Source organism: Hemicordylus capensis, chromosome 5 (genome assembly GCF_027244095.1).
Source record: "Hemicordylus capensis ecotype Gifberg chromosome 5, rHemCap1.1.pri, whole genome shotgun sequence".
Lineage (NCBI taxonomy): Eukaryota > Metazoa > Chordata > Lepidosauria > Squamata > Cordylidae > Hemicordylus > Hemicordylus capensis.
The window spans coordinates 59,870,753-59,895,654 of NC_069661.1; the positions used below are offsets into that span (position 1 = coordinate 59,870,753).

Consider the following 24,902-nt stretch of genomic DNA (forward strand, 5'->3'; position numbering starts at 1 on the left):
ATGCGTAGGAGAGAAGATTCCCTTCAGAAACATTTTGACCACATGAAACTTCGCATTCCGGTACAGGGGAACAACATCAGTTCTGCTTCATCCAAGTACCTGCATACCTTTGATCAGCAGAGCATCAAATCTCTCATCCTCAATCTTCTAATCAGTTTCATACAAGCTTCATTCATATAATTGCCTTGCAATTTATTAAAACAGGGAAGGGACTAGACAGCTGCAGTAGGAGACATATATTCCATGTCAAGCAGAATGGCTTTCCCCCCCTAAGTGATTATTTTTAACAGCTGCCAAATTTAATTGGCTATTAATATGCTTGGATGGTAAAATGATGGAGAAATGCTTTGCCCATACAAGTTAACAAAAACTATAAATAGGAGGTCATTGCTCCTATTACTGTATAATGATGAATTATGCTTGGATATAAAATGAATAAAAGAAAGGGAAAAGCTTCTCAAATTACAAATAATATTTTAGGCATGATGAAGCAAGCAGTTATCAATGTTTGTTAATTAACAGTGATGCTTTATTATGAGATCTGTTGATTTAAAAATTCAGTACTAAGCACTAGCATTCATACAGGAGGTTAATTTCACCAGAGCTTGATTAAAGATCCTTCATTTTTCCTATTTTCAGACTCCACTCCCCACCCCTAGCCTCAAGTTTCTGATGAAGCCCTATTATTATTACATTTATCGTATCTCTTTCTGAAGTAGGTTAGGCTGAGAGAGAAGTGACTGGCTCAGAGCCACCCATCTAGTTTCATGGCTGAATGGGGATTTGAACTCCGGTCTCCCCGGTCCTAGTCCAGCACTCTAACCACTACACCACGCTGGCTCTCCATAATACTTACAGCACTCACATACACAGACAAGTGCACTCAGACGTAGTCATACACACACTGATACACACACACACAAGCTGTCTTCCATCCACATTCTCCTGTTAATGTCCCCAACGTTCTCTGCAGAAAAGATGTTCTGCTCTTCATGTTGCCAGGCTGCCAATTTTCAATGTTTCCTGCAGCTGAGGATATGGCCTCACCTTGAAACGAGCCAGCAATCTGAATGAATCCTGACAGCGGAAAGAAATGGTAAAGAAACCTGGCGCAAATAAAGGGGTGAGTACATTCTTGCACTGGAAGCCTTCCACACACATGTACTGCAGCAGGGTCCATATCTGGCTGAGACCCTGTGAGTTACTTGGTACAGTGTGAATCCAGCCAGCACTTCACAGCCAGCTTTTGCTGCCACCAGTACGCCACTGAGCTCCCACTTCCAGTCCTGCAGGATCTCACATATCCTTTCCAAGGCACCTGATAAACAACGCCATAATCCTTTTGCATCCACAGGGCCTTCTATCATAGATAGTCTCTAAATACCTGCTGTTTTGTGTCACATTGTGCCGCTTACCCAAGCAGAAGTATCTCTCTATATAAAGTGCTAAGGTGATGTGTGGCACATTGGAGGTGCCTCGAGTGCAGAGCTGTGCGGATTTCAAGCCCAACCAGATGCGGCAGCAATGCTGCTGCTACCGCTGCTGATCCGGGCAGGAGTGGTGCTGGAACTCCAGTTGCATGGAGAAGGAGGGAGGAACAGGAGCGGAGGAATCTGGGGCTCAAGTGAGGGTGGGGAGGTCTCTGGGATGATGGGGCTGTGGCGGGGAACGAGGAGAGTTGCTCTGCACTGGTCAAGCTAGTTACTATTTATTATCCTTCTATTTACTGGCTCCCGCCCCCGCCGCATTATCTCTAGCTTCAACACTGAGTGTTATACATGCACACTAGTGTAGTTTATTCCAGAAGCATGATGGGATTGAAGTGGCAGCACCATTTTCTGTGGATACATGTTAATCATTTAAGCGGACATAAGGAAAAAAGCACTCTTCTCTTTTAAGTCACTGTGGTCTCAGAGTTTCCACCAGACACACAATATTAAATCATTATTTAAACAAGGCCTTAGCAGAGGCGTATCTAGGGAAAATAGCGCCTAGGGCAAGCACTGAAATTGCACCCCCTGACACCCATCTGACACCCATCTTTCAGATAACTTTACCATAATATCAGCTGAAAAATACAAGTCAAGCTCGTTAATCTTTTAATATTTCAAAAACTATTTAGCAGTGGACTTAGCCAGACCAAAAAATGCTGGAAAACTACGAATTTCAGTATGCTGGGGCTCATGAAATACCCAAATATTATGTGGAGGTGTACTTGGGAAACTAAACAGAAATGCCTGTCTAATTCTCTACTACACATTGTAGCATCACTATTACACAAGTTTCAAACATAAATGGAGAATTTGACTTTCCCCAGATACTCTGGAAATAATTAAAGAATATGCAGAGTAAACTGCATCACTACTTGGAATATATTCTAGTATTTCAGGAAAACAGTTAAAATGAGAGAAAGGGAGCAAGAAACTCCCAGTGGGCCTTAATACTAAGGATTTCACACTGATTCAAAGACAAACTCACCATTAATAGCCATATTATTAAGACATCACATTTAACTCACTTATCACAAGAAGCAAAGTAAGAGCAAATGAATACAATCCTAGCTCATAAGCTTCAGCTCAGTATTCACAAGCCCTGATTATCTGTACTTAGTGCCAAACTAAATATGTGTATTCAATGAAATGCTGCCTGGGGAGGGATGGACTCTCCCCCTGAGCATTGGCCCCTCCCCTGTATCTGACATCAGGTGCAAGCGGGGTGGGGCAGTGCTGAGAATGGGGCTGTCACAGCCGCGTCAGAGTTTCATTTCCCCTGTCAGCGGTTGGTGGAATAGCTGAAAGGAAGGATGCTCCATTCTCGGCACTGCCTTGCCCCCTTGCATCTGATGCAGGGTGTGTGGCTTAGGGCGTGCGTGCTTTGCAAGCACAAAGGAACACCCAGGGGATGGGGGAGCTGCCAATTGGACTCTGCCCCCGGGGCCACCACCAAGCTCCCTATGCCCCTGGTTGTGTGACTGAGATCAAGTCATCAATGCATATACCTTTGTGTTAGCACTGGGAGTCTGGACTCTGGTGCCCCCGAGACAGGGGAGCTAATGTGTGCCACTTCCTTATGTCTGCCATTTAAAAAAAACAACAACTGTATGGTCCTTTGCACACTGAGTTGTATAGTGTGGGCATGTATCACCTCAATATCTTTTTTAAAAAAAATACTGGTAGTGCCATGGATGGGGAGGAGTTATATTAGTCATGATTATGTCTCAAAATATATCCAGTGTGTGTCAGTGATATTTGTGCATCCACAGTCTACAGTTATAGCAATTTATGTGCTAAGTGATGGAGGTATCATATTTTCCCAGACACAAAAATTGCATGCTGAGTTCTCAGAAACTGCAATCCCCTCACAACCTTTATGGAAGAAGACAGGAGGTCTGCATACATTTTTTAAATGTGCAAATTGTATGCAAATAGCCTGAGTACAGAAGGGATCCAGTTTGCAACTGTTTGGAGCATTATGGGGTTCCAGCATTACTAATCCTGTTGTTTCTTGTATTGTCTGAGTACAGAGGAAAGACAATTCAAAAAGGGATTTAGAAAGACAAAACACCAGACAAAAGCCAGCCCTTTTCATGTGGTATTCTGGCAGCTATCAACTTCTTTCTTTTATTTTTATCAGTCTTTACACATGGGCATGTTGGCCTTTAACAGCATACTGCAGATTCTTGGCAAGCGATGTATTACATTATTTCAGTGATATGTTTGGTAAGGACCTATGAAACCAAATGCTGCCCTTACTGTATGCACCACTTGCTCTGTCACAGATACTTGAGAATCCAGTTCATACCTACTGTATGTTAAATATAGAGAGGATTTAGTTGGCTCCAGGTCAGGCTTGCCTACAATTTGCTCCAGGAAGTTTGCTGCCACTCACTTTCTCTAATTTTAGGAGCACAGATTTTTCAGCTCCCCAATTTCACTGTTAGAAAGGAAAGGAAAGGATGTTTAATGTTCTAAGCATTGATTTTATATTATGCTGCATTATACTTAGGTCATTAAACTTAACATAAATTCTGTACATACAGGACATATGGACATGCAAAGGATGTATATACAAGATAGTTACAGATATTAATTTGATAAGGAGAGTACATCTAATGAGCTAAATAACTATTCGGTTATGAAAAAAGCCAACACACCTGCAGGTTTAAGACCAGAGTTAAGGCTATCTCAATCTGGCTGAAACTCCACAAAGCCAGGAAACTGGAACCTAAGGCTGATGTCATAACAGAAGTGCCATGTGTTCAGTAATGATGTTGTGCAATGTCACAAATTGTGCTCGCTTACAACTTGCCCTCTATACACCCACACTTTTCATTGGTCTTTGAGGCCCAAATCAAGATGGGAAGGATGGAGGACCTGGCACCAGCCAAGATGCCCCACATTGTTCTGCTCCTGTACTGTTCTGCTCCTTATGACGCATCCGAGCCTCACTGCAGGGGTTCTCAAACTTGAGTTGCCAGATGTTGGACTACAAGAAACTAAGCAAAGAGGCACTTTTTAAAAGTATTGGTTATCTTTATTTAGCAGGGGGAGAGTAGGGTGTGTTTGTATGTGTTAATGTATTTGTTTTACATGGTATTTGTGTTGTGTGCATGCATTTGTGTGTTGCATTTCTGTGTTTCATGAGTGGGTTTGTGTCTTGTATGCTGTGCATTTGTGCATGTTGCATGTATTGCACTTTTGTGTGTGGCATACAGTTGTGCATGGTGGGCATTCATGTATTCATATGCATTTGTGTGTTTCTGCTTTTGTATGGACTCTGTTGCATGCCTTTGTGTGCTGTGCATGTGTTTGTGCAGTGCATGAGTGTTTTGCATTTGTACATTTGTGTTGCATGCATGCATGTGTGCACATTTGTGTATTGTGAATCTGTGTTGTGTATGTGTGGCATGTGCGTGTTTGAGTGTTGCATACATGTTGCATGCTTGTGCATGTAGCACATTTGTGCATGTTGCACATATTGCACATCATGCATGGCATGCTTTGTGCATGGTGTTTTTGTGTGTGTGCAATTGTGTATTTGTATTGTTTGTGTGCATTTGTGTGTGTTGCATACACTGGTGTGTTTTGGTTGTTTATGTCTTTATGCAGCTGTCACATTTTTGTGTGTTGAACATTTGAGCTCTGTGTGTGCTTTTGTGTGTTTTGCTTTTGTGCCTTGTGTGTTGTGCTTCAGTGTGTTTGTGTGCTTGTATGTTTGTGTTCTTGTTGCATTCTTGCACATCTTTTGGTGTTGCATGCAACATTGTACTGCATATATTTGTGTTGTGTATGTGTGCATGTTTCTATATTGTTTTAGCCTACTTTCCAGTAGACTTATGAGATCACCCGGCATTCTCTGTGTGTGTCTGTATGTCCGTGTGTCCATATGTCCTTCACTATCAACTTCGCAACGACTGGACCAATATGAACCAAATCGGGTACAGTTGTAGGGACACATAGGGACACCTCAACAGCGTCATTTGTGCTGATGTCATCCATCCTGATCCGAGATGGCGGACAAGTAAACTTTTGAGGTGCAAGTGGGCTAACTTGTGAATCGCCTAACTGATTTGAACCAAAATTGCTACAGCTTTAGGGACACATAGGGATGCCCTAATGGCATAGTGTGTGATGATGTAATCCACTCCAATTCAAAATGGTGGCCACATGAACATTTATGGCATAAGCGGGCTAATTTGTGGACTGCCTAACTCATTTGAACCAAATTGGGCACAGTTGCAGTGAGTGATACACAGGGACACCTCAAGGGCATAGATTGTGATGATGCCATCCACATAAATTCAAGATGGTGGATGTATAAACTTTTGAGGCACAAGTGGGCTAACTTGTGAACCGCTTAACCAATTTGAACCAAAATTGCTGCAGCTGTAGGGATACATAGGGACACCTCAATGGCATAGTTTGTGATGATGTTATCCACCCCAATCCAAGATGGTTTTTAAAAGGTCATTCTTACAACCATTCAGGCAAGGTTGGAGTGGTGCGGGGGAAGCAGAACACAGCCTACCTTCCCGTGCATGATCCATGGTACTCTGTGATAGCTCGTGCTGTGCACCCACATGAATGAGGTGCAAGCGATTACCGAGTGGCAAGGGGACAGGGGAAGCAGGCTGCAGTCTCCCATATCCCACGATGCACTGTGCGAGGAGTGCAGTGTATTGGAGGATTTCCCCATCACCCGGCTCTGTGGCTGCTCAGGCTACAGGCACAGGGACTGGGGGGGAAGGGTGTGCTCGCAAACTTCTTCCTCAGTAAAAGCCCGGAGAGGAAACTCGGGCTAAACAAAATATTGCGAAATGTCAACCCCAGTTGAAAAGTCACAGATAATACTGCTGACATTCAAAAATATTTCTTTTGAAAATATTTTCTTAATTTTAAAGGAAGGGGCTGTGGAGGCAGGATTTGTACACTCTTAACTGAGATCTTTTGCATTATGATGCTGACATCATGAAAACCTCACAAAGAAGAGACATACAAGTTGGCTTTGTTACACTTACCTTTTGATCAATAGTAATGTTAGGGCCACTTCACACATTCAACTTATTTTTAATTATGGCTGCAATCCTAAGCTTTTTTACTTGTGAGTAAGTCTCATTCAATTCAGTGGGACTTACATCTGAGTAAATATATATAGGATCAAGCGCTATATGTATTTAGGATTAAGGTTCCAGGAAGTTCAATAGATGTCCTGTATATATAACAACTGCCTGAAACACATTTTTGAGGATTAAAATTAAGCAGCTGGTATATTTCAAAAGAGACATCTGAATGTCAGCAACTGAAGCATACTCAAAAGACTGGTTGTATTGATCAGGCCATATGTTTTTAATGCCAACTCTTATTTCATTTAATTCTACCTTAATGTATTGGCCGATTAATTGCATGCAATTAAACTGCAATATAAGCCTCAACTTCTACCTGTCTTATCTTGACTGAACAGTTGGAAAACCTTAAGGCTGATTATTATTACAATAAATTGTGTTGTGGCAACATAATGATATTTATTTGCAAAACATTATACCCCTTTTCAATAGCTGCTCTCAAAATAGTGTGTCCATAAAACAGTAAATAGTTAAAAACCAATTACAATCTAAATTTCAACTGGTAAAAAACGGCAAAGCCCACAGGAGTTATTCCATAAAGGCATAAAAGAAGAGCAGCATTTCTACCTGTTTACCAAATTGTAGCCAAACAAACAGCCTGCAGAAAGAGATTCCAGAACTCTAGGGCTACCACTGAAAAGGCCTTGCTCCTTGTCAGTACAGTCAAGGCTCACCTTTCCCCCCAGAAAAGTGCTGGTCTATTGCTGGGAGCGCGAACTGCGCTCCCAGAAAAGCCATGCTGTGTGTGGCAGCGCAGAGCTCCAGAGGCCAGGATGATGGATCCTGGTTTCCAGATATCCCACAATACACTGTGCCACATGTACTATGCATTGGTGGACTCCCCCAGGAAATGGGAACTCTAGGCGCCCGTCTCTGTGTCTGCTGGGGTTGAACATAGCCCCAGCAAACACATAATCCCGGGTTAAGGGCTTGCTTGAGCTCTTAACCCTGGCTAAGAGTTGGGTTTCAAAGTGGGACTAAGTGGCACTGCCCCACTGGTATCAGGCCTGATCCTGGCAGTTCTCACATGCAACCTAATCCAGGCTCGGCTTCCTGAGCCTGGGTTAGGCTGCACTTGATCCTGCACGATCAAAGGAAATCTGGCTAAGGGAGCTTAGCCCGCTTTCTATTGATCATGGGAACCACTGGGCTTGCAGGTGAGCCCGGTGCTCCCAAGGTGGCTAGCCTGCCTCAAACACCTACCCCTTAAAGAGGTTAATGGAGTGAGCGCTCTGTTAACCTCATTTTGTTGCTCATGTGTTGCTGTAGCATGTGGGAGGCTGGCCGGGAGGCTGCAAACGCTCGCGTGGGGCATCCTTGGACTTCTGGGGGGCACGTGGCCCCTGATCCCTGCAGCCCCCTCCAGCTCCGTGATGGAGCCAGCAGTTGTGTGGGTGGCCAGTCCTGTTGGAGATGAACTTCCAGTGCATCGACCTTTTGCACCAACTATCCTACTGACCACTAGGGGCACTGGGAGTAGAGACAGTGAGTCAGGGTCTCCCTATCTGTCCCTACTCTATGACCCCTGAACTGACTCTGCAGCACTTCCTGTGTTGAGTCACAATCCGTCTTTTCTTCCTAGAGAGCAGATGGAAACATCTCTCACTCTCTCCTTACCTATCCATTATGTAGTCCTTTAGATTAGATATAGGTCTTTCCTGTCTAAGTGTATTTAACCAATAAATATTTAGTGTTTAGTCATACAAGGATCTCCATGTGTTTTCTCTAAATAACTGCAATATCCAAAACATCCTCTGCTACCTACTCTGTAACTGGAGTGTGTGCTCATTGCTTAGTACTCTGCTGTTTTACCTATTGTGGGTAAAAATCAACAACCTCTAACAAATCCATCCACCCAGGGCTACGAGCTCAATAATCTGCAGGGAGAGCCGGCTAAGCCCACTTTCCCTGCAGACCTGACAGAAGCTCTTCTCACCAATCATGAGAAGAGCTTTAATCACTTCCCTCTCCTCCAACCTAGCTTTTAACTCTTACATGACTGAAAATTCAGGAGTGCACACAGCTTAACAGTTGTGAGAACAGCCCTTCAGTCTAAACAAGATGGTATGTATGTATGTATGTATGTATGTATTATTTATTTATTCAATTTCTATACTACCCTTCCAAAAAGGGCTCAGGGCGGTTTACACAGAGAAAAAATAAATAAATAAGATGGCTCCCTGTCCCTAAAGGGCTCACAATCTAAAAGAAATACAAGACAGACACCAGCAACAGTCACTGGAGGTACTGTGCTGGGGGTGGATAGGGCCAGTTACTCTCTCCCTGCTCAATAAAGAGAATCACCACGTTAAATGCTGCCTCTTTGCCTAGGTTAGCAGAGGTATTTAGAGGAAGTTCTCACTAGCTAATCTTAAACTTAAGGGAAGCTCATATGGAAGGAGGTGTTTCTTGAAGTACACAGACCACAGAACATTTAAAGGGGCTTTAAATGTCAAAACCTGCAACTTGAATTGATCTCAGAAACAAACTGGTCACCAATGTAGTTGTTTCCGTGCAGGTATCAAATGGCTCTAGCACCTGTGCAGTGACGTTCTGTAGCAGTTGAAGTTTCCAAAGCATCGTCGGAAGCAGCCCCGTGTTCAATTACATTACAGTATCCTTCAGGTAAAACCTTGACGAAGTGATGGTGCTGTTTTTTTGCCCTCCATTTTTGTGTTGCAAAGTGGACTCGGGAAAGCACCCCTGTAATAATATCATAAGCTACCAAGTCCTGGCTGTTTGCTCTAACCAGCAGTCTTACCACAGGGAGGGTGCTTTCACAAGAACATTTAGCCACATAAACATTGAATAGTTATGTGAATCCACTTTAGTTGACAGTAACTGACAGTAACTCTGAATACCAGAGGCTGGGGACAAATGATAGGGGGGCACTGTCACCCTTATGTCCTGCTTGTAAGCTTCCCAAAGGCATTTGACTGGCCCCTGGTGGAAACAGAGTGCTGGACCAGATGGAGGCAAGTGACTAGCCCAAGCCACAGACTGCATTCAAGGCAGAGGTGGGGCTGAAGCTCCACACACCAAAACATCCCTTTCATCCCATGTTTGCTGCTGCAACTTGCATTTTACAGCAGGCAAACTAGTGAGGTTGAGCGATAAATGGCCCAAAACTACTAAGTTCAAGACCTGCGCTTCAACCACAGAACCAATTTCCCTTCAGTTAATTTATCTCTCAGATTAATTTCCCATTAGATCCCCAAATCTATTATCCTTCCATTAATTTACCCCCAAACACTCCACCCTGCAAAAGAAAGAAAAATCCTCGTTTCTCTCTCATTAAATTCATGCCTGCCCAGAGCTCTCCATAACGTCTTCCAATTCTGTATGGTTCCTCTGTTCCTTTGCCTTCAGATTGAGTGACAGGATTTAAAACAGCTGCTGTCCATTCAAAGCCCTACTCAGCTGAGCTTGCCTCAACAACACTACCCCTACAGGGTTCTCTGCTACTGAGCATGTGCCAGCCGGGTGTTCCAACTTCCACTTCAGGGCAAGCCAAGCAGGGAGCAAACTCTACAGATATTTTCTCTGCCCTGAACTAGTGCCCAAGACTTGAAACCCCCCCCCCTTTTTTTAAAGCTGTCATCTTCAGGACAAAAAAAAAAGGCTGAATGAATTCTCCCTCTTGAGATGCCAATTTGGCACACTGTGCCCTCTGTCTCATGAGAGTCAGAGTAGTCCTCAGTGGACAGCAAAGTTTATTCTAATCATTTGCTACTGTACTACATAAAGGACAAGTGCAGCCTACCCTTATCCACAACCATAGTCTACTCCAGAATTTCTAACAGAATGGAAGGAAGGAAGATGGAGGGGAAAAGGAGAATGAACATAAGCAGAAAGAGACATACAGACAGAAAATAAAGGGAGGGAGAGGGAGGGAGGAAAGTGAAAATGAGAAACAAAGGCAGAGAGAAAGCAAGATAAACAGGAGTGCCTTGCAAAGAATGGGAAAGAGTTAAGGGAAGTCTCAAATCTACTTTTTGTGTAAGATTACAAAAAATAAAAGGAAACAGAATGTATTTAGTTTTTCTGTTTCTTTTCTTCCTTTTTGTCTATTTCTTTTAAAGAAACTTTGTTTTTTGCTTATTAAACTCCATTAGCCTAATGGCACAAAAACTTCGTTTCCACTGCACAATTTAATTTTTTTTTTTTGCACTTTACAAAATGTGTGCAGCTGCACTTTAGAATAATCCTTGTTTATGCTAAAGTGCATAATAAATATAATTTATTATGATATGCAGCTAGACATGTTTTATTTAGAATAAAGACCGTTGTGGCAGCTTGGCAGTAGCAGGAAAAATGACTCTGTGTGTGTGTGTGTGTGTGTGTGTGTGTGTGTGTGTGCAAGCAGTGCAGTATAAGGCACAGGGCAAAGCCGACAGGAGTAGCAGAAAGAAGCAGGCAGAGGAAAGCAGTACAAAGCATTGGCTCATCATCTTTTATATTTGTATTTGCCTTGCTGAATACCAAATCCAATTATACTTGACTTTCAGCAGTTTGTGGCAGAGCAAGCCCCAATGGAGAGAAAGGTTTAGGCCCAATCTTTCTGCCATATAGCCCAGTGATCTTCACTATTTTTAAAGCGGGGCCACTTTGGAAAGAAAAAGAGCGAGAGAGCGAGAGAGAGAGACTGTCATTGAAAGAGCCTTTTCCCGTTGTGCTGACCTCCACAAAATACTGCACTTTTCTCAGTGCTGGGAAGGCCTTTTAAGAAAGATGGAGCCTTGTCTTAAAAGCTCTAGGAAAAAAGCACTGGGAAGGGCCATACTTCCCAGCAGTCTGTGCATGCCTTCCAAGATGGTGCTTTATAGGAGGGCTCTGTTTCCCTTAAAAGAGACCCCTCTAGCACTGCAAAGAGCAGCACTGCATGGTGAGAATGGTTGCCTCCATATGGTGCCACATGGTGACCTTGCAGAGTAATCAGCTTTGGCCGAAGTTTCACATAGGCTAAATAAACACAGGGTTGATGGGGGCTGCCACTAGTCCTCAAGCCTTTCAATGAAGAACACTGATATAGCCAATAGATCAAGAGATAAAAGCATCTTGGATCTTCATGCCGCATAGGTCCAAGGTTGCCATCAGCTGAGTTGTGACATCTGCAACATGAATTGAATTGCTATGGAGATTATGTTCATTACATGTCTGTAAACTGCAAACGTGGGTTGCAGCCCTCTAATTCAATATATGTTTCTGATGTGGGCTTTAACACTGTAGACCATTGACTGAGCAGAGCAACCTCTTGGGATGTTGTGCTTTAAGAGTTTGAAACTGCCAACCCATTAATCATGGATGGAGGTGAGCAACGGTGTCTGTGTGCAGATGGGGTGTAAATATTTCTTCAGTATCAGGAAATCCAGTGCTCTTCTACAGAGAGGAAGAACATGTTGATTTTCTAAGTCTGGAGTCCACTAGAGTAGCAATCCTTGGTGTGGTGGCTTGCTTAACTTATTTATTTGTTTTTCTTGCATTCCTGCCTTCATATAGGAACCTATCTGTGATCCATTTAAATAAAAAAATCTGATCCTTTGGCAGGACAGATGAAATCTCCAGAGCAAATGGGGTGAATGGAAAGGAAAAATAGTAGGTTCTAGATTTATACCTTTCCTGCCCAAGTCAACTCACAATTAAAAATAAGTTGTTCTAGTAAGAATTAATCTGCCTATTTTCCTTTCACTGTTCCTACAACTGGACTAAATGTGGCCTGAATTGGTTAGGCAGTTCACAAGTTAGCCCACCTGCACCTCAAACATTCATGTGCCAGCCATCTTGAATTGGGGTGGATGACATCATCACAAACTATGTGTTTGAGGTGTCCCTATGTGTCACTACAATTGTACCAAATTTGGTCCAATTTGGTTCCCACTTGCACCTCAAATGTTCATGTGGCTGCCATCTTGAATCAGGGTTGTTGATATCATGACAAACTATGTCCTTGAGCTATCCCTATGTGTCCCTATATCTGTAGCAAATTTGGTTCAAATTGGTTAGGCGTTTGACAAGTTAGCCCACTTGTACCTCTAATGTTCACACATCCACCATCTTGAATTGTGTTCACACATCCACCATCTTGAATTGGGGTGGATGACATCTTCACAAACTATGTCATTGAGGTGTGTCTGTGTGTCATTCACTACGAATGTTCGAAATTTGATTCAAATATGTTAGACAGTCCACAAGTTAGCTGTCTAACACACACACACACACACACACACACACACACACACACACACACTCTGCTGGGTGATCTCATAAGCGATTTTTTTCTGATTTCCCTTTCCTTCTGCATCCCAAAAATATGTTCCTAAGGGTCCCAAAATCCTCAGGGACATATTTTTGAGAGGCCAATGAGCTGCAGAAGGAAGGGGGATCAGCAAAAACTGCTCCCCCACTGTGCACATGAAACATTAATCAACACATGGAACATTATTCTGGATGTCAGCCACCAACGTTAATCAACACATGGAACATTATTCTGGATGTCAGCCACCATTCATAAACCGAAACTGACTAGAAAAAAAAACTAATGAAAAGGAGACACGCCTCAAAAAATAGCAGGCAACAACAAAAAGAGGCAAACCTATTATTAGGTTTATGAATGCTCTATGTCACCGAATTCATCCTCAGATGTAACTAGCATCTTAATGGACAAATCTTTCCATAACATGGAGTGTGCAGTAACATGGAAAAGCAAAACTAATACATAGAAACCCTGTTCTCTTTCCTTTTTATAAAGCCATTTATAAGCCATTTGGTCAGTGAATAAATAAAACGTTTTCCTTAACCCAGCCTCACTGTGCTGTAGTTGATGACAAAGCACTGCTAGTGTAGGTGGTCAGATGAAGGATCAAGGTGCTTTACACATAGGGAATGACCACACAGGTTCAAATAACATTACCATACTTTACATGTTTTATTGGCAATGGCACAGAGAGAAGAAGAGTAAGTGCATTGTCCTTGACACTCATCTCCATAGATCAGTTCATGAACATTTGTCTGCAGAATGCTTGAGTATCCACAGCTTCATCACTGACTAACATTGTTATGTTGATGTTCCAAGCAATGGTGTTGAACGAATCTTGAGATTCATCTCTGTTTTCCACATAGCTACTTGCTACAATTACTCATCCTCACCATTTCTGCAGCTGAGAAGAACAGTACTATGTGGGTCTGGCATTCATGTGGTTTAACTTTTAGTAATGGATATGAAATTTGTTATTTACCACAAAAAGGTGTCTCGAATGGCTTTTATTTTCATGGATTGTTAAGTATAAGAATCTTATGTTCTGGCATTTCAGGGATCACTTTCTCTCTTGTTTAGCAAATTAGAGTGGATTCATGGTGTTTCATTGAAAATCTCATTAGCTATCATAGAATCCACACTCAGAATACCTCTGAAACAACAGAACCCTGTACCCCATGGGTTAGAAACCCATGGGGGTGGTTGGCAACCTATGTGCACTACACTACCACTCGCTCTGGGCCACCCCAGCACCCCCCAAGTGCACTTATGGGGCTGCTGAAAGCTCCATGCATACCCTATGAGGAAAAACCTTAAAGACGCGTAAACTTTAACAATTCCCCCAAAATCAGCCCTCTACCCAAATCCTTTTTAAAAATTCAGGTAGCTTCCTTGACCCTACCTGGCACTACCACCAACCCCACACTGCTCTAGGCCACCCCTTTGCCCCCCGCGTGAAGCTATACATTTGCTGACACCTCAATGCTTCTCTATGGGGAAAAACCTTAAAGATGTGTAAACTTCAACAATTCCCCAAAAATCAGCCCTCTGCCCAATCACTCTGAAATTCGGGTGGTAGCCTCCACCCATTAGGCACTACCACCCCACCCCACTCTTTTTGCTCAGATCCCACGCTATGCCCCCGATCTGCCCCAAAGACACTAAAACTTCAAAAATTCCCCCAAAATCAGCCCTTTGCCCAGTCCCCCTAAAATTTGGGTGGTAGCCTCCAACCATTGGGCACTACCACCCCACCCCACTATTTTGCCCCTGGGACCCATTTTTCATACCCAAATCGATTCGGACGAACCGAATCAGGGGTGATTCGGGTAGTCCAGATTCGGGCACAGAACAGAACAGGGGTGATTCGGTTTGGGTCCCAAACCGAATCACCGAAAACCTGAATTTCACACCCCTAATTGCCAGGTTTTGTTGATGTCTGGTTTTCCACTTATATTGTGCAAATATTGACCATGCAGTGGTTTATTTTTCCATTTTTCTGCTCAGTTCTTGACTTGTTCTTTCTTGTAGGCCTGCTTTGTTTCATTGGTGTTGAATAGTTTCTCATTATTGTCCTTTATATATTCTGCAAGGCCTCTTTTCTCCTCCTCTACTTTTTAATGGACTTGCAGCATTCCTCTTCCACCTGAGGTATAGCCTATCTACATCGCTGCGGGGGTGCAGAGCATGATTGATGGTCATGATTTTCCTGGTCTTACGATCTAGCGTCTCCAGCTCTGCCTGGGTCCAGTCTATTATTCCTGCAGTGTATCTGATAACAGGTATAGCCCAGGTGTTGATGGCTTGTATGGTGTTCCCACCATTGAGTTTGGACTTTAGGGTTTTTCTAACTCTCCTGATGTATTCACTTCCAATTTTTCTTTTAACTTCAGTGTGTGCCATGTTATCAGCCTGGAGAATGCCCAAGTATTTGTAATGTTCTTTCTCTTCCAGGTTCTTGATCTTGCTTCCACTGGACAGTTCTATTCCTTCTGTTTTTGTTGTTTTTCCTCTGTTCATTATTAATGCAGCACACTTGTCTAGTCCAAACTCCATTGCTATATCACTACTGAATATACGGACAGTGTTTAGCAGTGATTCAATTTCTGACTGGGACTTTCCATACAACTTCAGATCGTCCATGTACAGCAGATGGTTGATTTTACTTGATGTTTTAGATGTTTGGTATCTGAGGCCTGTTTTGTTTAGTATTTGTGAAAGTGGAGTCATGGCGGTTACAAACAACAGAGGGGATAGTGAGTCCCCTTGGAAAATACCTCTTCTAATGCTAACCTGTCCAAGTGTCTCACCATTGATTGTTAACTGTGTACTCCACATGCTCATTGCTTTTTTTATAAATATCTGAGTGTTTTTGCTGACACCAGTTGTTTCCAAACATTTTAGTATCCATGTGTGAGGCAATGAATCGAAGGCCTTCTTGTAGTCAATCTATGCAACACTTAGATTTGTTTTTCTTCTCTTGCAATTTTCTAAAATAATTTTGTCAATCAGCAGCTGGTCTTTTGTGCCTCTGGTATTCGGGCAATTTCCTTTCTGTTCAACTGGAAGCTGTTTGTTAGTTAATAAGTGTTGCATTACTTCATCTGCTATTATTCCAGTTAATAATTTGAACATGCTTGGCAGGCAGGTTATCAGTCTATAATTACTTGGAACTGCACCTTTTGCTGGGTCTTTCATTATGAGATGAGTTTTCCAGTTGTTAGCCATTGTTCAGTTTCACCTCCTTGCAAAATGTGATTTTCAAAGTGCATTTGTTTCATTGTTTAATAAATTTATGTTCACTTGCCACGGATTCGCCACCCCATCCCTTTTTCATTCCCATTCAGTTTCATAACAGGGGTTTGGGACAGTCAAGGGCCTCCCTTTCTTTAAACTGTTTTTGAAGGAGCATTAGAGTTTCTTCTGGTGGCCACTATGTTTCCCACCACAATGCCCTGGAAGTTGCATTGGTGAAGGATATTGTGGGAAAATCCATCATGGCTGTTAGGAGGAGCAGGAGTAGGAGCAGGAGGAGGAGCAGTAGTTTGAGTTCTGACCCTTCTTTCACACTTGATTGATTGATTGATTAAGTGCCGTCAAGTTGGTGTCAACTCTTAGTGACCACATAGATAGATTCTTTCCAGGATGATCTGTCTTCAGCTTGGCCTTTAAGGTCTCTCAGTGGTACATTCATTGTTGTCATAACTGAGTCCATCCACCTTGCTGCTGGTCGTCCTGTTCTCTTGCCTTCAACTTTCCCCAGCATTATGGACTTCTCAAGGGAGCTGGGTTTTCGCATAATGTGTCCGAAGTATGATAGTTTGAGCCTGGTCATTTGTGCCTCGAGTGAAAATTCTGGATTGATTTGTTCTATGATCCATTTGTTTGTTTTCCTGGCTGTCCATGGTATCCTCAAAAGTCTTCTCCAGCACAGAAGTTCAAAAGCATCAATACATTTTCTATCTTGCTTCTTCAAAGTCCAGCTTTTGCATCCATGGAAAAGAATGTCATGGGACAAACCATTGTCTGTACAATTCTCCACTTTGAAGGTATAGACATGCCATGACATCTAAATATCCTTTCCAATGCCTTCATTGCAACCCCACCAAATGCTAATCTGTGGCGTGTTTCTTGACTGCTGGATCCTTTTTTGTTGATGGTCGATCCTAAAAGGCAGAAGTTATCCACCACTTCAATATCTTCATTATCACTTCTGAGGCTGGTTGCTGTACCCGTCATCATAACATTTTACACAAACAGTTTAAAGAAAAAATGCCCACTGCTCTATCCTGCTAGAATGTAAGCCCCCCCGCCTGTTTGTCACAAAAATGAAAGCTGCCTAAATAGACCAATGGTGCCAATCACTTTATTTCAGTACTGTGGGCATTCATTTCATGTCTAATGAAAATTGGACCGAACGGGACCAATTTGGTTACATTTTCCATTCATCATGAAATAAATGCACAGTCCTAATGTGTTATCCAGTGACCACACTGCAGAGTCTGAATTGTGTTCATCCCACAAGGAAGCATGTAGAAAATGCTGCTCACTTCACTGAACAGCCCCCTGCCCAGCCGCAAAAAAGTTCTTGTCATTAGTTTAGTACAAAATCTCTCTTTCCTTGTTTGTCACTGTGGACAACTGATTCTGGCTGGACCCGCACAATGGTTGAGAAAACCCAAATTATGTGGTGAGGAAATGGAAGCACTGGTGTGGAAAATCAATACCCTGCACAGTAGTTTAATGAGAAACCTGTTGAAAGAGAGACCTATTAACACTGTAGTGCATAATACATATAATAACAGGATTCAAAGAGCAGAATTTCCTATTCTCCCCTTTGCTGATCTGTAAAGTGATAAACCATTAAAGGTGTGCTACAAGGCCTGCTTTATGTGTATGTGCATGTCTCAGAGCAGCCTTGAGTTCCCTACAATTTCATTTTGTGTACAAAAAAGCGTTCAGACTGAGTTTGTAGATCACAATGAGTGGCAAACTAGCATTCTATTATAATTCACATTTATATTCTGTCCTACCTTCAAAGAATTTAGGTCACCACATATATGGTATCTGTACTGTATTTAGGGTTGTCACATTCAGAGAGTATTCCTGGATATAAACGTTAAAGTGGGGGAGTATAAATTTAAAAACTCTACTTTTTAACTAGGATTGGAAAGAGTGCTCGACAGTGGAGCTTGACAGCTGTTTTGTGCATTTTCTGCCAATAATGTTCCAGTAGACTAGTCCTCTGAGGCAGGCAGACATGCCAAGTGTGGAACGGAGGGATGGTCTACCTGACGACCCCAATTGGGATGGTCTACCTGCCGATCCTAATTTTTTAAGGAAGAGCTGGTCTACCAATTGGGATTGGTAGGTAGACCAGCCCTCTGCTCTGGACTTGGCGCATCTGCCCGCTTTGGAGGACTGGTCCACCAATTCTCTGAAGCGGGCTGATGCACTAAGTCCAGAGCAGAGGACTGGTCTACTCACCATCCCAATTGGTGGACCTGCTCTCCCTGGGGAAAGCACCATTTTGAGGCCCATTTTCACCAGAAAAACAGGCCTTAAACTGGTGGTTGAATCACTCAAATCAATTCGAGTTATCTGAAGTTGATTTGTCAAGGCAAGTTGGCTGGTCAATCTGAGGTTTTTTTGTGATTCGATTCGAGCTTGAATCGAATTGCAAAAAATGATTCATGCACACCTCTACCATGACTAAAACTCCACCTGTTGATGAAGGTGTGCTCATGTCCACTTAATTCTGAGTTTACTCCCAGAGGGCCAGAACAAAAATGGATTCACCATTCATAATTTCAAGGTGAGAAACAACATTAGGACACACTTTAAATACTAACATAGTTTGCAGTTGTAGTTTTATATCTTCATGCACAAGCAGGTTAGAATAATTTCTTGCTGGCACTTGATGACCTCTTTCAACTATTGTCTTTCATCAACCTACGCAACAATGCACATATTTAAGTTCCTTATACCATGTTGGTGTAAGGCCAACATGCTTTGCCATTTAGAAAAGTTACAGTGCATAAATTATTCCTTCTATAATTGGTGAACATGTCTTGGCAGATGATCATATAGAGAGAGTAATAACATGATCCTTCTGTCTGGAGTAATTGTGGAAACTAGGTGGTACAGAGGAACGATGAATGATCAACCACAAAATGCGGTGCGCTGCACCATTCTCTCATTGCCTTATTAGGAGAAGATCATTTTATCCTTCTCTCTTCTCACCAGGTGAGATGATCTGATAGGGCTGCTTTGGACAATAACTTTGGGCTAGTCTGCCCCAAGGCATGGAGTGGAACAATCACATACCTGTTATATCTGTCCATCTAGCATGCTGACTCCACCTCTATAATTCTTGCACCTAAAATTCCTCATTGCAAGTCCAAAGTCAGACTATGCACATAAGATCCAAGGCACATAGGCCTTAACTGCATGGCCAATTTCCTGAGGAATTAATTGTGCACTTGAGGCTGATGTGCTTTTGGTTTTTTACATGTAGGTCAACTCTGTACATGCTGTTCCCACATGGACAGTAGAAGCAAGGAAGATAGGTGTGCCCTTTCCAGACAAATCAGCCTGAAAATAACATCCATACTGGCCCATGAAAACAAATGCACCCTTAGTTTGCTTCATGTGATGACTACATTGGCTTGAAAATATTGCTGGCCCACAGTCTGTTCAAACTATTATATTCAACTGGAATTAAACTGCAAAAGGTTACATCTGAAGGGTCCATAAAATTAAATATGCTATGCTGATGTGCTCACTTATTTAGAAGGGGATTTTAAATGAGGCTTATAGCTAAGCACATGCTTTTAGGATTGTGGTCTTTACCACAGTAACAATTTTTTTGTCCCTGCACATTTGATTGGAAAACATGCAGATCTATTGAGGAGCGGGGGGAATTAAGAAATGAAACAATAGTGTAGGTCTTGACATATTCTAATTTTCATATAAATCAATTAGGAATGAGCACACTAAATCAAGTTCAATCAGTGATAGGAAATGAGATATGGTGCAGACTGAAAATTGACACCATGCAGTTTCCAGTAACAGATTGTGTGCTAATGAACTAGTGCAGATATACGATGAGGATGCAATCCATTAAGTATAAGCCCTATTGAACTACCTGTACAAAGTGAATGATAATTGTGAAGAATGTGATTGTTCCACAAAAAGATAAGAAAACCAGAGCCTCTGAAATATCGATTCAAGAAAATCTGAATGAGAACCAGATATCAAAGTAATCCCTCAAGGTATGTGATTATGGTCAGCCTAAGATGCAAACAGTCAATCATTCATAAGAAAAGTGGAAGTTACTGAACGATAGGGGCTTTGTGAAAACTAGGACTTCATGGCTCATCTAGCAAAACTCTTTATCCCTAGTTCAAGTCCTTGAAAGGTGAGGAGTAATGAAAAACAAAGCCTAATAAAATCCACAAAGCACAATGGCCTCTATTATTTACCAAAAAGGCTGAGGAGGACCAATGTGGAAAGGCAGCAGATGTAGGACTTGTCTGTAGTGTTGTAGTCTGCAACAAATTAATAGTTGTTGTTGTTGTTGTTATTGTTTTCACAGTGCAACTGACTACAGTACAAACTTGTGTGTTGCTGATTCACAAAACTCCCGCCTTTGCATTTTAAAATGCGTTTTAAAAGCTTTTCAATTATAAGGAAGCCAGGCCAAAAATGTGGAAGAATCCACAAAACATTGGAACCATGAGAAAAACTCTGTGCAGCCATACTCTGTGCAGATGTATACCTTTAGAGGTTTATTTTTTAAAAAAAATAATTAATGGTATTGATTATAATGAGATCGGAATAACTGATATAAAGGCGGCACAATACGCATGATGGATCTGCGACAATACTGCTGCATTGTCTGCTGAATGTGGCATTAAGGAGAACAAGGACAGTAGTTTGAGAGGAAACCTACACATTTCATTAATAGTATTTTCGAATAGTATAAAGGTAAAGTGCTGTCGAGTCGGTGTCGACTCCTGGCAACCACAGAGCCCTGTGTTTTTTCTTTGGTAGAATACAGGAGAGGTTTACCATTGCCATCTCTTGTGCAGTATGAGATGATGCCTTTTAGCATCTCCCTATATTGCTGCTGCCTGATATAGGTGTTTTCCCATACTAGTGGGGATTCGAACCGGCAACCTATGGCTTGCTAGTCAAGTCATTTTCTCACTGCACCATTAGGTGGTACAGGCCCTCAAATTCATGGTTCAGAAAGAAAGTGTACTGCTGTATCTGTGTTCAACATAATGTGGATATCTGTGTATATATCTCATTGTGTTTTGTATGCATGTTCAACATAACAAGTAAATTGGGCTATAGTCAATTCTTTTAAGGCGCTGGTTTTAAGCTCACTTACTCTGAACAAAGTGAGACCTCTTTCAAGGTAAAATGTGCTTAGCACTGAGATGGTTCAAAGGAGTAAGACTGGCAATCTAATCCCAAATTTATAACAAAGCAACTTCCACCTTTTTCACAATAGCAAATTTGGAAATAGAGAGGAAATTTAACATAGCAATTCATCATCATTATAAGTAATTCTTACTGTCTAGTTAACATTACTGTCTAGTTATCCAAGACTTGCCAAAGGACTATTCTGCCAATTTTCATGAGTATACATGGAGACTGGGAATATTCTTGGAAGCAGATGTTCTTGGATCTTTTTCTTGCTTCTTACTGATTTAGTTTAGCATGTATGAACTCGTGGAAGAAAGGCACATTTCAGCACCATCCTCAGGCGGTATATGTGCTGTGACCTGGATGCATCCTGAAATTAGAGTTCACATTTTGATTCAGGCAGAACATTAAAAATGATGAGTCAGGATCCACTTCTAGATTTACTCTAATTTATTAACTTACAAGGCCTCATTTCGACTCACCAGGGCTTTCCCCCGCCCTTTCTAAAAATGTATAGCAGTAATAAAAGATGAACTGATTAACCTTAAGATTAACAGCCACATGATCTATTTTAAAAACATATGTCTTCAGACATCAGTGAAACATAACTATTATGAGGCATTTTAGAATGACATTTTGTAATACAGACTATAGAACTAAAGATCTATTTGCAGGGTGATAATACTGGACTAGATAAATCTTCTGTAAACTGCCTATATTTCATACAGATGGGGATGACATGGTTTTGACATCTCTAAACAGGATTAGCATGAATTCCTTTAACACATAAAGGACTTGGATCCAAAGGTGCCTTTCTGCTAGCTGAAAGCCAATTCTGCTCATGCAAGAGTTTCCAATGGAAGAGTGTTGCATGGGGAAAGTGACTCCATATCCAGAGGAGTTCTTTTGCTTGTACAAGCTCTTACACAAGACTCCACACAAGCTTTTTTCAATGCCTTTTTACAGGTCACTCAAGTGGATACACTCCTTCCTGTATCTTCCTTATTCACCATCGCTGATATATTGTGCAGTGAAACATGGGTGGTTAGAGCACCACCCATGTGGCTGCATCTGGGTAAACACCACCAACAGTATTGCAGAACAGGGCTGTCCTGCTCCAAGTTGCACAAACTCAGTAATGTGTCATGATGCCCATTATTTCCAACCCTGTTCCACAATACTATCAACAGTGTTTACACAGACATAGCAGACTGCCTGCATTTCACTATGCTGGATGTGGGCCCATGTTTCTTGTATATAATGCAACCCTTGACATATTGATCTGCACCAGGAGAAGTCTTCCACTAACACTTGAACGAAACTTTACAGCATAGCATTAATATATTCCCATTCTAGAAGCAATATTGAACTTTTGTGGGTGGGTGCTTGTTAATGCCTGATCTCTATAGTATAGGGCTACTGATCTTGACCTGACCTTGCCTGATTGATGGGGCTGGACCTGCCCTGCTCATTTCTGTTGTACCCTCCCTCCTTGTGCTGATTCATACTGGGAGTGGAACAACTCCAGATCTTTGAGATAATCTATATCCAAATGTTTTTACCTAAAGGAAGCAAAGAAAAAAGTAAATCCATGTTCTTTTGTAGTAAATAGAGAATCAGCAAAGTAATAGATTGTGCAGCTTCCTTAGCAAACCTTAAAAATGACAACAAAACCACAGCCAAGGGTCTACAGCATTGGAGTGAAACAGCCACACTGCTACTGGTGCTGCAAAGAAGCCTTAAGCATGTCTGTGGATGGGAATGTGTGAGCAAGGAGAATGTGCAACCTCTAAGGCAGTGGTGAGTCATGGCTACCTTGAAGGAAGCTCTAGCTCAGCAGGATATTTCCAGCCTCACAGCCACCCAGAAGCAAAAGTGCCCAATTATGGAGACAAGTCAGGAAGATGTTGGATCTCCTGCGTCTTCAAGGTCCCCTACACAAATCTCCACAGTTAAATTTTGACAAATCCCAGAGGAGCTGGAATTGGCTCAAAGTTCCACTGACGAAATTGCCAGTGACATCGAAAATCCCTCTGAATCTAAGACTACGTCTCTGAGCCAGCAAACAATTGTTAATGAGGATCAGTATGCTGAGGCCCTCTATGTGAGAAAGCAGAGAGAATTTGAATCTGAAAATCACTTTTACTCTGGTGATGATCCACTGGATGTTTGGGACAGGCATATCAAATGGACAGAGCAAACCTTTCCACAAGGTGGTAAAGAGAGCAACCTCCCTGCTGTGCTGGAGAAAGCTGTTAAAGCACTGAATGTGTTGGAGATGGACTTCCAGTGTATCGACCTTTTGCACCATCCTAATGACCACTAGGGGCATTGGGAGTAGAGATACTGAGTAAAGGTCTCCCTAACTGTTCTGTCTCTACTTTATGATCACTGATATGAGTCTACAAGTATTTCCTGTTGAGAGTCAAAATCCCTTCATTTCCTCTTAGAGAGCATATGGAAACATCCCCCCCCCCTTCATTATGTAGTTCTTTAGATTAGGGGCAGGTCTTTCCTATCTAAAAGTGTACTTCACCAATAAATACTTAGTATTTATTCTACAAGAATCTCCATGTGTCTTCTCTAAATAGCTGCAACACCTAAACTCTACAACTACTCTGTGATTGGAGTGGGTGTCTTCCTTAGTGCTATGCTAATTAATCTGGTGGTAAAAATTATAACCCTCAACAGAATGAGCAGCAGAAATTTTACCAAGACCCCTGATACCTCAGCCTCTGGCTTAAATTTGGGTACTGTTGCAGTGAGCCTCTGGACGTGTCCAGCTATCTACACAGCCAGGAGATAGGCACCTTACTGGCGCAAGTCAATGCAGACTTGTGCCAGTGAGGTGCCCATCTCCTGGCTATGTAGATAGCTGGACACATCCAGAGGCTCACATAGGCAGAGGAACTTGAGGCTAGAGGACACTACAAGAAAGCTGAATCCATATTCCAGGGTGGGCTTCTGTGCAAAGCTGAGCCTCTGGATAAACTACTGCCTCATCATAGGCAATTACAGGTCTGTATGTCTTGACAGCATTAGAAGAGCTAGAGGAAGACTATGATGTCGAAGAGGAGTAGTGACTTCCTGCCTCTGAACCCCAAAGAGCCACATTGGCAGAACTGAAAGGAAGGGCGGGGTAGCAAAACCTCCAGTCAATTTGTGTAGGAAATGTTCTGAAGCTCTCAAACCAAGGGCAGAGACTCCAGAATCCAGGACTTGCCAAGTGTTAAATTTTCCAGGCTTTGCTGTATTTTATGAAAATAGTACTGTGGCGTCTAGAGCTGCTGAGCCTCCAGCACTCATAGCTCAGCCATGGGCTGCACCCCAACAGTAAAGGCTAAGGAGAATGTGTTACAGGCAGGGCCTTGGAATGTTGGCAGGCATTCTCCAAACAACGCAAACTGTAGGACTGTGGCTCCTGCTGTGGTCCCCAATTTTACTCCATATGTTGAAGAATCTGCCAAGCAACAAGCCATAAAAATTGTTGAAGAGTTGGAAAGCACCAGAACACAAACGAGGAAGGATTCTGAGGATCAACAGGAGCGAAGACGAAGAAGACAAAGAACTACTGCAGAAAGTAGAGGATGA

The 24,902-nt window shown here is 42.2% G+C and overlaps 1 pseudogene; it reads left to right on the forward strand.

Moving 5' to 3' along the window:
• Positions 1-24,902, forward strand: LOC128327382 (mitotic checkpoint serine/threonine-protein kinase BUB1 beta-like; annotated as a pseudogene).